Here is an 11,278-nt window from a genome sequence, read left to right as displayed (position 1 = left end):
AGCAAAGGTCGGTAAGGATATGATCGAAGTTGATATCTCCGAAAAATTATCCAGAAAGTTCGATCTCTAAATAACAAAGATTCTGGAGCTCTCAATGTTGGTTTAAGCTCCTCCTATAAAGTCTGAAGTAGGAGCAACAATACGGAATAAGAATCGAGAAAGGTCGATCCCCCAATCGAAGGCAATAAGCGTTTAGATTGTGGGTCTCCTACTCTCAGATTTCTTCCAAATTCGAGAGAAATCCTCCACCATTTCTCTTCAAAGTTCTAAATAACAAAGAATCTGGAGCTCTCAATGTCGATTTAAGCTCCTTCTATAAAGTCTGAAGTAGGAGCAACAATACGGAATAAGAATCGAGAAAGGTCGATCCCCAAATCGAAGACAATAAGCGTTTAGATTATGGGTCTCCTACTCTCAGATTTCTTCCAAATTCGAGAGCAATCCTCCACCATTTCTCTTCAAACTTATTCCTACCGTTTCTCAATAAGATTACCCACAAGTTCTATGAAGGAATAGAGTGCTGAAAGTGCCTAGAAACCATTCCCCCAATTCAATCAACCATTAAAGAACTTCAAGAAAAACTTGAAAATCAAATCCGAGGATACATGATGATTTGTTGAGCAAGAATGATTCCATTCAGTTTCTGCACCTCCAAGGAATGCTTCCATAGAAGACCACAAAGAAAAATAACCTCGAGAGCATGTCGAATTGAAGGAAATAGGTTTAGAAATTAAATTGGGGATAAGAGTCGAATTCCTATCTACGATCTCTTTTCCTTCAAATTAAGGATTCCTCTAGCTTCAGAGGAAGAAATTGAGTAAACTTGATGAAGGAATCGAAAGATGAAACATCGTAAAACAAGCTACTCAAGAGATCGAAAATCTAGCGTTTCGAGTGAGTTGCATACCGAGAATGATTTTTGGAAATTAAGGTCTTAGACTCAAAGACGTTCCTCCAAACAAATTCCTTTAGCCTGAAGAAAGGATATGGTAGAGGTTCAATGAATAAATAGGGCCTTGAAACCCCTAGAATCGGCTACCCAATAAGAAATACTTTGTTTTATCTCCAACGATAAATCATATTTTGGATGAACTTTCGAAGCGAATATCTTAGGCTACGATCCACGAGAAGGTATCAAATCAATCCCTAGCCCTTCCTTGTAATACCCATCTTTAAGTTTCACGAAGAAATCGAGGAGAGAAACGCTGTAAATGTGGTTGTACAGGTCGAGTTTCAGATGGCGGCGATGCGAAAAATGCGCATTTTCTTCCTGTTCAGAGGAAGAGAACGATGATATGGCAAGTTCAACTGAACTATCCAAGTCAACTCAAAATTTTACCTTTTCTCGGGTTTTCTCAATTTTAGCCCCATTTCAGACCGATTCTCCTAGAAAATCTTATGGTTTCAGAAAATAGACACAATAAGGAGTATGTGGAAGGAAATATGAAGTAATTCAGATACTGGAAGCTTAAGAATGGACGTCCCAAACGTTAACGACGAGGCAAGTAGCCACCTTGGACTTTTTGTTAAGAAATACTTGTAGAAATCGCTTGGATTTTCATATGAACCCTAAACCAAGTATGAATTAAGGATATATGAAAGAGAAACCCAAAGAACCGTGAGTTAAGACCCTGAACCGATTAAATAGCTCGAGATTTAAGTAACATTAAAATAACCTACTATAAGAGCACCGCTGCCTATCAAGTTTTAATACTGAGCATATTATAGTATGTTGAGGTTAGATATGAAATTTGGTGGTCATTGGATAAGGATAAGTAGGTAAACCAAGAAATGGTGTAAAATGATCATAATGCCCCTAAGGTAATGTACCTTCGGTTCATGACCTAGATGACCTTCAAATGCTATGAAATTCATCAGTAGATCTTATTTTATGAAGTGTTATATGAATCCTTATCCCAAGAGGTTTACATAAGGTAATGAAGTTTGGGAGTTATTGGAAAACTTTAGTTAGCGAAACCAAGATACGGGAGAAAATGCTCATCACGATCCATATGATCTTTGCCATGAATTACGATGTTTATAAGTTTTGTAGTCAATGTTACCAATGTTTGCTGCACACAAAAAAAGATACGGAAGTTAAATTTTTAAGTCACTTTTGGAAAGTATGGTGGATTGTTTTCACCTGCATGTCATCCTCAGATTCATGAACAAACTGAGGTGGTTAATAAAATATTAGGAGCATTGCTTAGGGCTATTATTTATAAGAATATTAAGTCATAAATTTGATAACAAATTATTATTTTCAACTACATGTCATCTTCAGATTAATGACCAAACTAAGGTGGTTAATAGAACATTAGGAGCATTGCTTAGGGCTATTATTTGTAATAATATTAAGTCTTGGGACGAATGTTTGCCACTCATTGTTCTCTTTTTGAAGTTGCTTACGGATTTAATCCACTTACGCATCTTGATTTGCTTTCTATTCATTCTAATATTTTTGTGAGTAAAGCAGCCACAAGTAAGGCAAATGGGATCAAAACATTGCATAAAGAGGGGAAGGAGACAATTGAGAAACAAAATTTCAATGTTGTTTCAAGAATTAACAAAGGACGGAATGAAATCATTTTTCAACCCGGTAACTGGGTTTGGATACATTTTCGTAAGGAGTGATTCCAATCTCAAAGGAAGACAAAGTTACATCCAAGAGGGGATGACCCTTATCAAGTCCTTGAAAGAATTAATAACAATGCATATAAAATGATCTTCCATGAGAATTTTCAGCACATTCTACTTTCACTGTTGCTGACTTGAGTTCTTTTGATGTAGGTGATGATTTTCTGATTCGAGGACGAACCCTTTTGAAGACGGGGAAGATGATAAGGATCACGGTGTTCCAAATGTTCCAACTGGACCTATTACACGATACAAGACCAAGAAGATTCAACAAGCATTCATTCTTCATCTACAAAATTTGATAGGCTCGGTTCAACTATTATTTCATGTGTTACAAGCTTATTAGATTTAGAAATGACCATTTGGAGCTTCAGAAGTGAATATTTACACAGTTGAAGGAGCAAATGAAGTTGCAAGCATCATTACATGAGTTATTAGAAAACTTTATTTATTTTTAATTTCATAAAGTTTGTAACGGTAGAATTGTCAAATTGACTTCGTTTTTTTATTAGATTTAAGGGGATCGAGATTAAATCCCGGCCACTAACTTATTTTGTGGGAGACTATAAATGCCCCCAAATTATTATGTAAAAATCAGATTTGTGATGAATGAAATTGATCTCTCAAGTTGAGAAGTTTTCTTTCAAAATCCGAGCATCATCTATGCAAGTTTCATGTCATTCTTGTGGTAGAATTGCATATGAGCCATGCAGTCACTTTTCCACATTGTGTGGTTGAGTGAAATTCTCAACCTTCTACTTATTTTTTGGGATTTCTTTTCTCTGTATTCATTGTAATTTATCCTGATACAAACAAGTTTATTTTTGTAGGGAATGTATTAAGCACATGAATTTATTAATTACGGTGAACTTTTGTATAAAACGAAGTAAATACAAATGGAGTAACATGAGATAAAAGTAAACATAGTAATAAAATGAAACTACATAAACTTGAAGGAAGTTAATCTCATTTTACAATATAAATATTGTTCAATTGTAGCAAACAAGTAGATTTGAAAACTAGCCACTCCAGGTCAATCTATGTTTGGAAAACTAAAATAAAGAAAAAATAAATAAATAAAAATATTTTTCAAAAACATAGTTTGGTGTGAAATTTTGCTTAAAATTCAAATGTTTTTTTTTTAAAGGATAAAACACATAATTTTGAAATAAAACAAAAAAATTAATAAATAAATAAATAAAATAGTTATCAATGCATGGGCTCGTGTGGCAATGCTGCTTCAACTGTGTGGTAGACCATGTGAAGTAAACATGACAATAATAGTAGGTTCTAAAGCACAAAAATATGTGGATAAATTTCATATATTGAGGTACGGAAAACATATACACACGGGCAACTAAAAATAATAGATCCACTATAAGGGCATTTGGTCTAGTGGTATGATTTTTTTTTTTTTTTTACAAATTAGGTGGAATGAACAAACAAAAATAATGAGTTTAAAATTACCAAAAAAAAATATCAATTTTCAAATGGAATGGAGACAACAAGAATATACAAAGGAAATTTTTGTATATATGATTCTCTTCAAATCTTGGAAACTATGAGGATTCCTCTCCTTTCTTGACATAAAGACTTACTTTTTCGAGATTTGGACCATAAACAGTTATCTACTCTTACTCCTACTCCCTTCTCTAAGAATCAACATAGCATAATCATTCCATGAAGGTCGAGGTAGTCTTATAAAAGAAGATGAGGGTACCACTTTCAAATCATTCCATGAGCACTTGAGAAAGTTTTGTAAAAGAAGATGAGGGTACCACTTTCTATTGCATAATTTCTATGTGAATAGAGAATGAATCATATTCTTGGGAGATAAGATAGAGCCTCGAGCCTAACATTAAAGGCATTACACAAATTGTTCTATGATATTTTTTTTAGGAACTCTTTGTTATGTTGTCCGCGGAAGGTTTCAGGAAAGGGACACAGATTCTCTATTGCACTAATCTCCCAATAGAAGTTTTACCTAGGTCATCTATCGTCACAATCCTTTTAAGGAAGATGCGCCCAAATAACCGATGAAGAAGTTTCAGAGAGCCATAGGTTCGAATCCTGTCACCTTGATGTGGTATTCTTAGGGGCCGAAGTGCAAAGCCCCATAGCCTATCTGTGGTCAGGAAGGCAGGCGAACCGCGCACACTGAAAAAAAAAAAGAAAAAAAAAGATCTCCTTTTCTATAACACGTAGCATGTCATTCTTTTGTCTTTTGAAATCCCTTACCTTATCAGTCATCAGGTAGGTTTTTGGTATCATATATCGAGATAATTATTATGAAAAAGCTATTCCACTAGTGTGACTGAGATACCCTTTCTTTGTGGTATCAGTCATGCTATTTGAATAGCTTGAAGTCATCATAGCCTCTCCACCGGTTTCGAACACTCCTTCGGCATCAATGTGCTCCAATGAAAGAGAACAGACCCTTTCCTGAACTAGAAAGTTGAAAGCGAGCTCTTTTCGTGTATACGCAATCTAAAAACTCAATTAGCTCGCGGACTGTCTCCTCAACCCTGGAGAGTATGAGTGCTTGGTAAGAGAGAATGTCGAATGAGAAAGACATTCGATTACGGCAACATTCGCAACTACCAAAGTGCACTAAACCTAGTAGAGATCTTCGACCTAACGATAATGGAACTTCAAGCCCATTTAATCAATCCGCTTTGTACCTTATTGTTGACCGAATTGGATGCACACCAGGCCTAAATTGTCTCCGAGTCACCCATAGAGGAAAGGAAGATCAGATCCGAAGTTTACGAAGTGAAGAGAAAGTGGATATGAGTTCTACACGCTTTCATTTTCAAAAGCTTCGCTTGCCTACAGTACTTTATTCAGGATCTGAATTCCTTGATCATTTTCTTGGCGGATAACACAAATGAAATCGCTTCCTTGACCGCCCATCTTATGAGTCCATTCTTGTCTTGTTGGTTTGTTGTACTATTCTATACCTCTCTCGATTGATAGAAAGATGATCGGAAGCTGGGAGGGCCTATTGTGAGGGAAATTTCCTTTTCACGGTAGGCAAACATAAAGCGGGAGCTGCATATGTCCACGGTGATCAAGGCAGAGCGACTCCTTCTTTAGAAGAGGTTGGTTTTATCGAAATTGTTAGATCCGCTTTCATTAAAGAAAAAATAGGAGCTCTTGGTTTGGTCGATGTCGATTCGTATGGCAATGCGGACTCGACTCAGGATGTGGATTCCGCTTTTCATACTGCTGCTATGAGCTGGAAGAGCTGGTAAGCTATCTCGTTAAACGAAAGGAAAGAGCATGTACGGGTTGACCTTGTTACGAGGGGCGGGGCCAGCCAAAGAAGGTCAGTCAGACTAGGTTAGGATCCTTGATCCGGTTCAGCTAGGTTCTTGTTGGGTTTTATGTCCTAAAACTCATAGTTTGTAAACAAAAACATATTCTATTTTCAATAAAGTTATTATTGTTGTCTATTCAGTAAAGATTGTTATTGAATAAAGAGAACTTTACGATCATTAATCTAAATCCAATAAACTAAGAACACTCTGGCTATAGTATGATTACTTAAACTATATGTAGAGACATAAGAGTGGATCAAGTTCAAGTATATATAGTCAAAATGATCTACAGTATAAGGATAAGGCTGAGTACCTTATTCTGGGGACACTATGGGTGCGGCCCACTTTTGTATATGATATAAACAATGTGATCACTAAATTGTACATGTGGAGACATGTGAGTGGGGGCGTCCTATGCAATGAGTATTGCATAAGATTGGACCATGAAGAAAACCACTCTCACTTTACAATGTCGTTTACTGTTGAGACTGATTTTCTTTTCATTCGATAACCTAGGTAACTCGGTTTTAATCCTGAGCTAACCATGAACTCTTGTTTATTGGGAATTATCCTTAGATTTGCATGGGTGAGAGTGGCTCTAGTTCGCCGACTCAATAGGCCTCCCATTTCAGGGGTAAGACTGGGTGAATGGCTAGGGACGTGGGGTGCAAGATGGAATTCACTCCTACCCACTTTTAAGGATAGAAGAGAGGTAGTTCCCTTAAGCACTGACTCCAGGTCTTGAACAAGGGGCCCCACCCTCTCATTAGCCTGAGAGGGATTCGGTTTACTGGTTGGACCACAAACCAATTGTTCATTAGAGGATCAGTGAGACATAAGGAACAAGAAGTAACTTTAGTGGTAAAACGGTAAATTGACTCAGCTCTAGTTACGAACAACCTGTGAAGGATCGACTTACTAATCATGGTTATATCAAATGGATAGAAATATATCTATAGTGAGGGGAGTGCAACTACCAGGCTATAGTGGAGTGTCCTAGTAGTTAACGAATGTTGGTTAACAAGGTTAATGAGTTTAACCGGTTAATCTTGGATCGTTGGAGCCCATGATCTATAGGTCCATTAGGTCCCTTTGCTAGCGCATATCGGACTAAACCATATAACAGTGTGATGAGTGAGTTCGAAGTGTTCGAATTCAACTTAGGGAATATGCACTACATATATACGATATATTTAACTGCATTTTTGTTTTATTTACGAATTAAACAAAAAGAGAGGATCTGAGATATTTAAATAAGATTTAAATATCTTAATCAATTATGTGTCGGAATTCATTGGGATTGGAATTTGAATTAATATTAAATATTAATTAAATAGTTTAATTAATCTAATGTTACTTTAATTTGAAATTCATTATTCAAATTAATTGTTGAATTAAAATGAAGAAAGTCAAAATGTTGACTTTATTTAATGGAAAAATCCATGTTAGTGGAATCTTGAGGTGTCAAAATTTGGTTTAACCAAACTTGCATCCTTGCCAACTAACCCCACACGTTTGAGTGGAATTTTGAGTGTCAAAACTTGGTTAACTCAAACATGCATGCTTGCCACATAATCCCAAACATTTGAGTGGAATTTTAAGTGTCAAAATTTGGTGATCTCAAATTTGCATGAACATGCAAACATGACTTTTTAAATAGAGTGATCATGGTACATGGAAGGTCTTCTTCTTCTTGGTGAAAAGCCTTGAGAAAAAACCTCTCACAAACACTCTCTTCACATATACAAAATCCCTCCCAAGTTTAGTCACTCACCAGATTCTACAATCCCGTTCTAAGGTCGGAGAATAGTGGAGAAGACACTAGTAGTGGTTCGAAACCAATTCGTAAGGAAAAAGGAGTTTGAAAAACAAAAGGTTAGTATCTAAACTCATTAAGTTTTAAGACTTATAAACATGCTAGTTATTTACTATAATTGATGTTGTAAAAGTTCCTAAGATCCAAATTGCTTCCGCATGTGTTATACTAACACCATCAGTTCTTCCATGCGAGAATGTATGCGTATCGGTATCCTCTTTAGGACCGGTTGCTTCCTCTTTTTGTTTATACGTTTGGAGAAACCTGCTAAGCTCGCCTTTCTTACCAGGTGTTATTCAATCTTTCAGCTCAAACTTTTCTATCGTCTGACGGAAAAAGTAGGAGTACGACTACCTTTTCCTTTTCTTGCTCGAGCCAAGGGATCATTCAGTTTCTACCAAAAAGAGAGAGGGATCGAGCAGCCTTTCTATCCTTACATAGTATGCTTTCCCGCTTATCGTGCAACTAGCCAACTAGCCAAAGAGAGAGGGATCATATGTCAATCAATTTGTATGTGCATTTTGTCCGTCTTGTACTTGCCATCTTAGCTTTCTTAGCCAACATCTCCGCTGGCTTACAGGAACGGTTATGCGATACGTCTTTCCATACTCGCCTTTTCTTTAACCCTTTGTCCGTCCTGTACTTGCCTGCTTAGCTTTCTAACTAGCCAACTAGCCAACTAGCCAACTAGCCAAAGAGAGAGGGATCATATGTAATATGATTACAGGGACGGTTATGCGATACGTCTTTCCATACTCGCCTTTTCTTTAACCCTTTGTCCGTCTTGTACTTGCCTGCTTAGCTTTCTTAGCCAACATCTCCGCTGACTTACAGGGACGGTTATGCGATACGTCTTTCCATACTCGCCTTTTCTTTAACCTTGCTATCAAGCTAGCCATTCTCGCTTGTTAATTTAAAGGGTCTCCCCACTATAATCTTCAATAAGTAGAGGTCATGTTCATGAAGCCTTGGAAGGCATGAAGCGGAGCAAGTTTGGAATAACATTAGAATGTTACACATTATGCCTTAAGAAAATTTGTGTTGTCGTTCTTAAAGGTCTTACTTGGAGTTGAACCCAGGTCGTTGGATCCAAAGTCCAAAGTGCTAACCACTACACCATAGAACCCCTTGTAAAAATTTATTTTGGAATGGTTTTTCCTATTTTATGCAGATTCCACAAGAAGAGAGATCCTATCGCGAGTAAAACTCAAGTTATTGGATTCAAAATTCTAGAGCTGTTTTATCTAACTCGTTGTGATCTTGAGTACCTTTAGAGTGGTTGTAGAAGTAACCCTCCAGTGTTGATTGAAGCTCTTAGAGAACATGTAATTTTATATATTTCTTATAGTTAATTTATATATTGTTGTATATTACAAACAAATTGAAATAATACTTTACATCCCAGTCTTTCTTTCTTCTGTGCAAAACATAACATGAAAACTATATTATTTCAATATTCACTCGAGAAACAAGGGGTGAAAACTATATTATTTCAAACCCTCCATTATTGCTTCTGCTTTGCGTGAAAATGCTTTCACTAAACAATGTTACTAACTGGTTGGTTTGGTTCGGTTCAATTCTTAGGTCCACTAGATTGAATTGACCCCTAGCTCAATTAAACTCTTGATAATATAAAAATCATAAGTTTCTTAAATTACGTTAACTAAAAGTTTAACCCCTAATTTTTTTTATAATATTTATCTTTGTGTATAGTTGATCTCTAAATGCTTAGAAGTATCTAATAAGACTTCTATTTAAGGAACTTTTCTCTATAAAAGATGTAAGACTTCACATTTATTATTAAGGAATTTCAAATGAGTGATTTGATATATCACAGAGGACAAAATATTTATTTGTTTTAAATATCTTATGTTGACCACTTTTTTTCTAATGGCATTAGATTGAATCTCATTAATAACAATATCCCAAAACTCAGGTAAGGATGACATCAAAATTAATACTTTAATTTCATCTTCAAAATTTATTTCCACTTAACTCAGTTGACTTATAATCATAATAGCCATTTATTCAATAATAAGGGTGTTAGCATGCATTTGGAAATGAACCATATCTAAAAAATTTAGATAAAATAGAAAAGAATTGTAATCTCAAAGACAATGATACTATGTGAAACTAGCCTCAACTTAACTCTTAGGGGCGGTAAACCAACGGTTCCTTCACCCAAGACCCATGGCCCAACTCCTAACATGGTAGGGATAATCTAGAGAATCATTCCAAGAACCCTAACGGATGGGTTACAAACTCACATTATCAAGCTCGACAACAAACAATGTCGCCGGCAAACTTAGGAATAAAAATAGGAGACATTTTATAGATTTAGGAGGAGTAAGTGAAAACAAAAAGAGAGTCATGACCCATTTTCGATGGGTTCTCGAAGCACCTATTGCAAGTTAAGAGAGGTTGAAAACAAAGTAGAATGTTTTCTCAAAAATAGTTGGTGTTGTTTGTCTAGGACAATCTTAGTTTTTGACCATGTTCATAGTGGGTGAAGTAGCCTAATTCTAAGTTTTTGACCATGTTCATAGTGGGTGCTTGGATATCACACTCTTTTCTTAATGATTTCTTGATTCTTGTCCGAGAACAGTGGCCCTTAGGTTCTAACTACATGGTTCTTTTCCTTTAGACACTCGGTGGTCGGCTTTGTCCAAAATAAAAGAGCCCAACGAGATTTGAACTGATGACATTTTGATCTGCAGTCAAATGCTGAGCTATGGACCCATTTTGCATGATTTCAACTTTAGTGATCCCTTCTACAGAGTGTCAGTCCAAAAGTGAAAAAAGGGTCTGTCTAAAATAAAAGGGCCCAACCAAGTTCAAACGAGTGACCGGTCAAATTCTCTACCACTGAGCCATGGATCCATTTTGTAGGATTTTAACCTTAGTGACCCCTTAGACATAGTGTCGGTCCAAAAAGTGTAACAAATTTCTATCCAAGATAGAAGGGCCCAACTATGTTCGAATTGGTGACCTCTTGATCAGCAATCAAATTCTCTAACATTGAGCTATGGACCCATTTTGTATGATCTCAACCTTAGTGACCCCTTCTACAGATTATCAGTCCAAAAGTTACCCTACCGAATCGGCTATGGACCAATTTTGTATAAATTCGTGGATTACCTATCGGGAATAAAACACAGGTCGTTAGATTCAAAGTCGAAAGTGCTAACCACTACACCATAGAACCACTTGTTAAACTTTATTTTGGCAGCGATTTTGATAAGCGCCAACAACGCTGAATTTTGAAAAGCTAGAGGTCGTAGTATCCTTACAGACTTTCACAAGGTGTTTTCAACTTTTTTTTTATAGGTAATTGAACTTTTGAGTCCATGCAAATGATTGGTTGGATTAGTATGAGTTTGAGAAGACAGAGGAGAGAAGAGAGACTTTGTTAGAAACTCTCCCATAGGTAATCTCCCATGGTGTTTTCAACTTCTTTTATAGGTAGAATTTTAAAATCAAACCACAACAAAATTTACTTCTATCT

General features: G+C 36.3%; 1 non-coding gene across 1 annotated transcript; it reads right to left on the bottom strand.

Moving 5' to 3' along the window:
• Window positions 1-8,827: 8,827 nt before the first annotated feature.
• On the bottom strand, window positions 8,828-8,899 carry TRNAQ-UUG. Its single transcript has one exon. It is a non-coding gene; the product is annotated as a tRNA-Gln (tRNA).
• Window positions 8,900-11,278: the final 2,379 nt, after the last annotated feature.

This window comes from Cucurbita moschata, unplaced genomic scaffold, assembly GCF_002738365.1.
Source record: "Cucurbita moschata cultivar Rifu unplaced genomic scaffold, Cmos_1.0 Cmo_Scf00092, whole genome shotgun sequence".
Taxonomy (NCBI): domain Eukaryota; kingdom Viridiplantae; phylum Streptophyta; class Magnoliopsida; order Cucurbitales; family Cucurbitaceae; genus Cucurbita; species Cucurbita moschata.
This window is presented reverse-complemented; position numbering and strand designations above follow the sequence as displayed.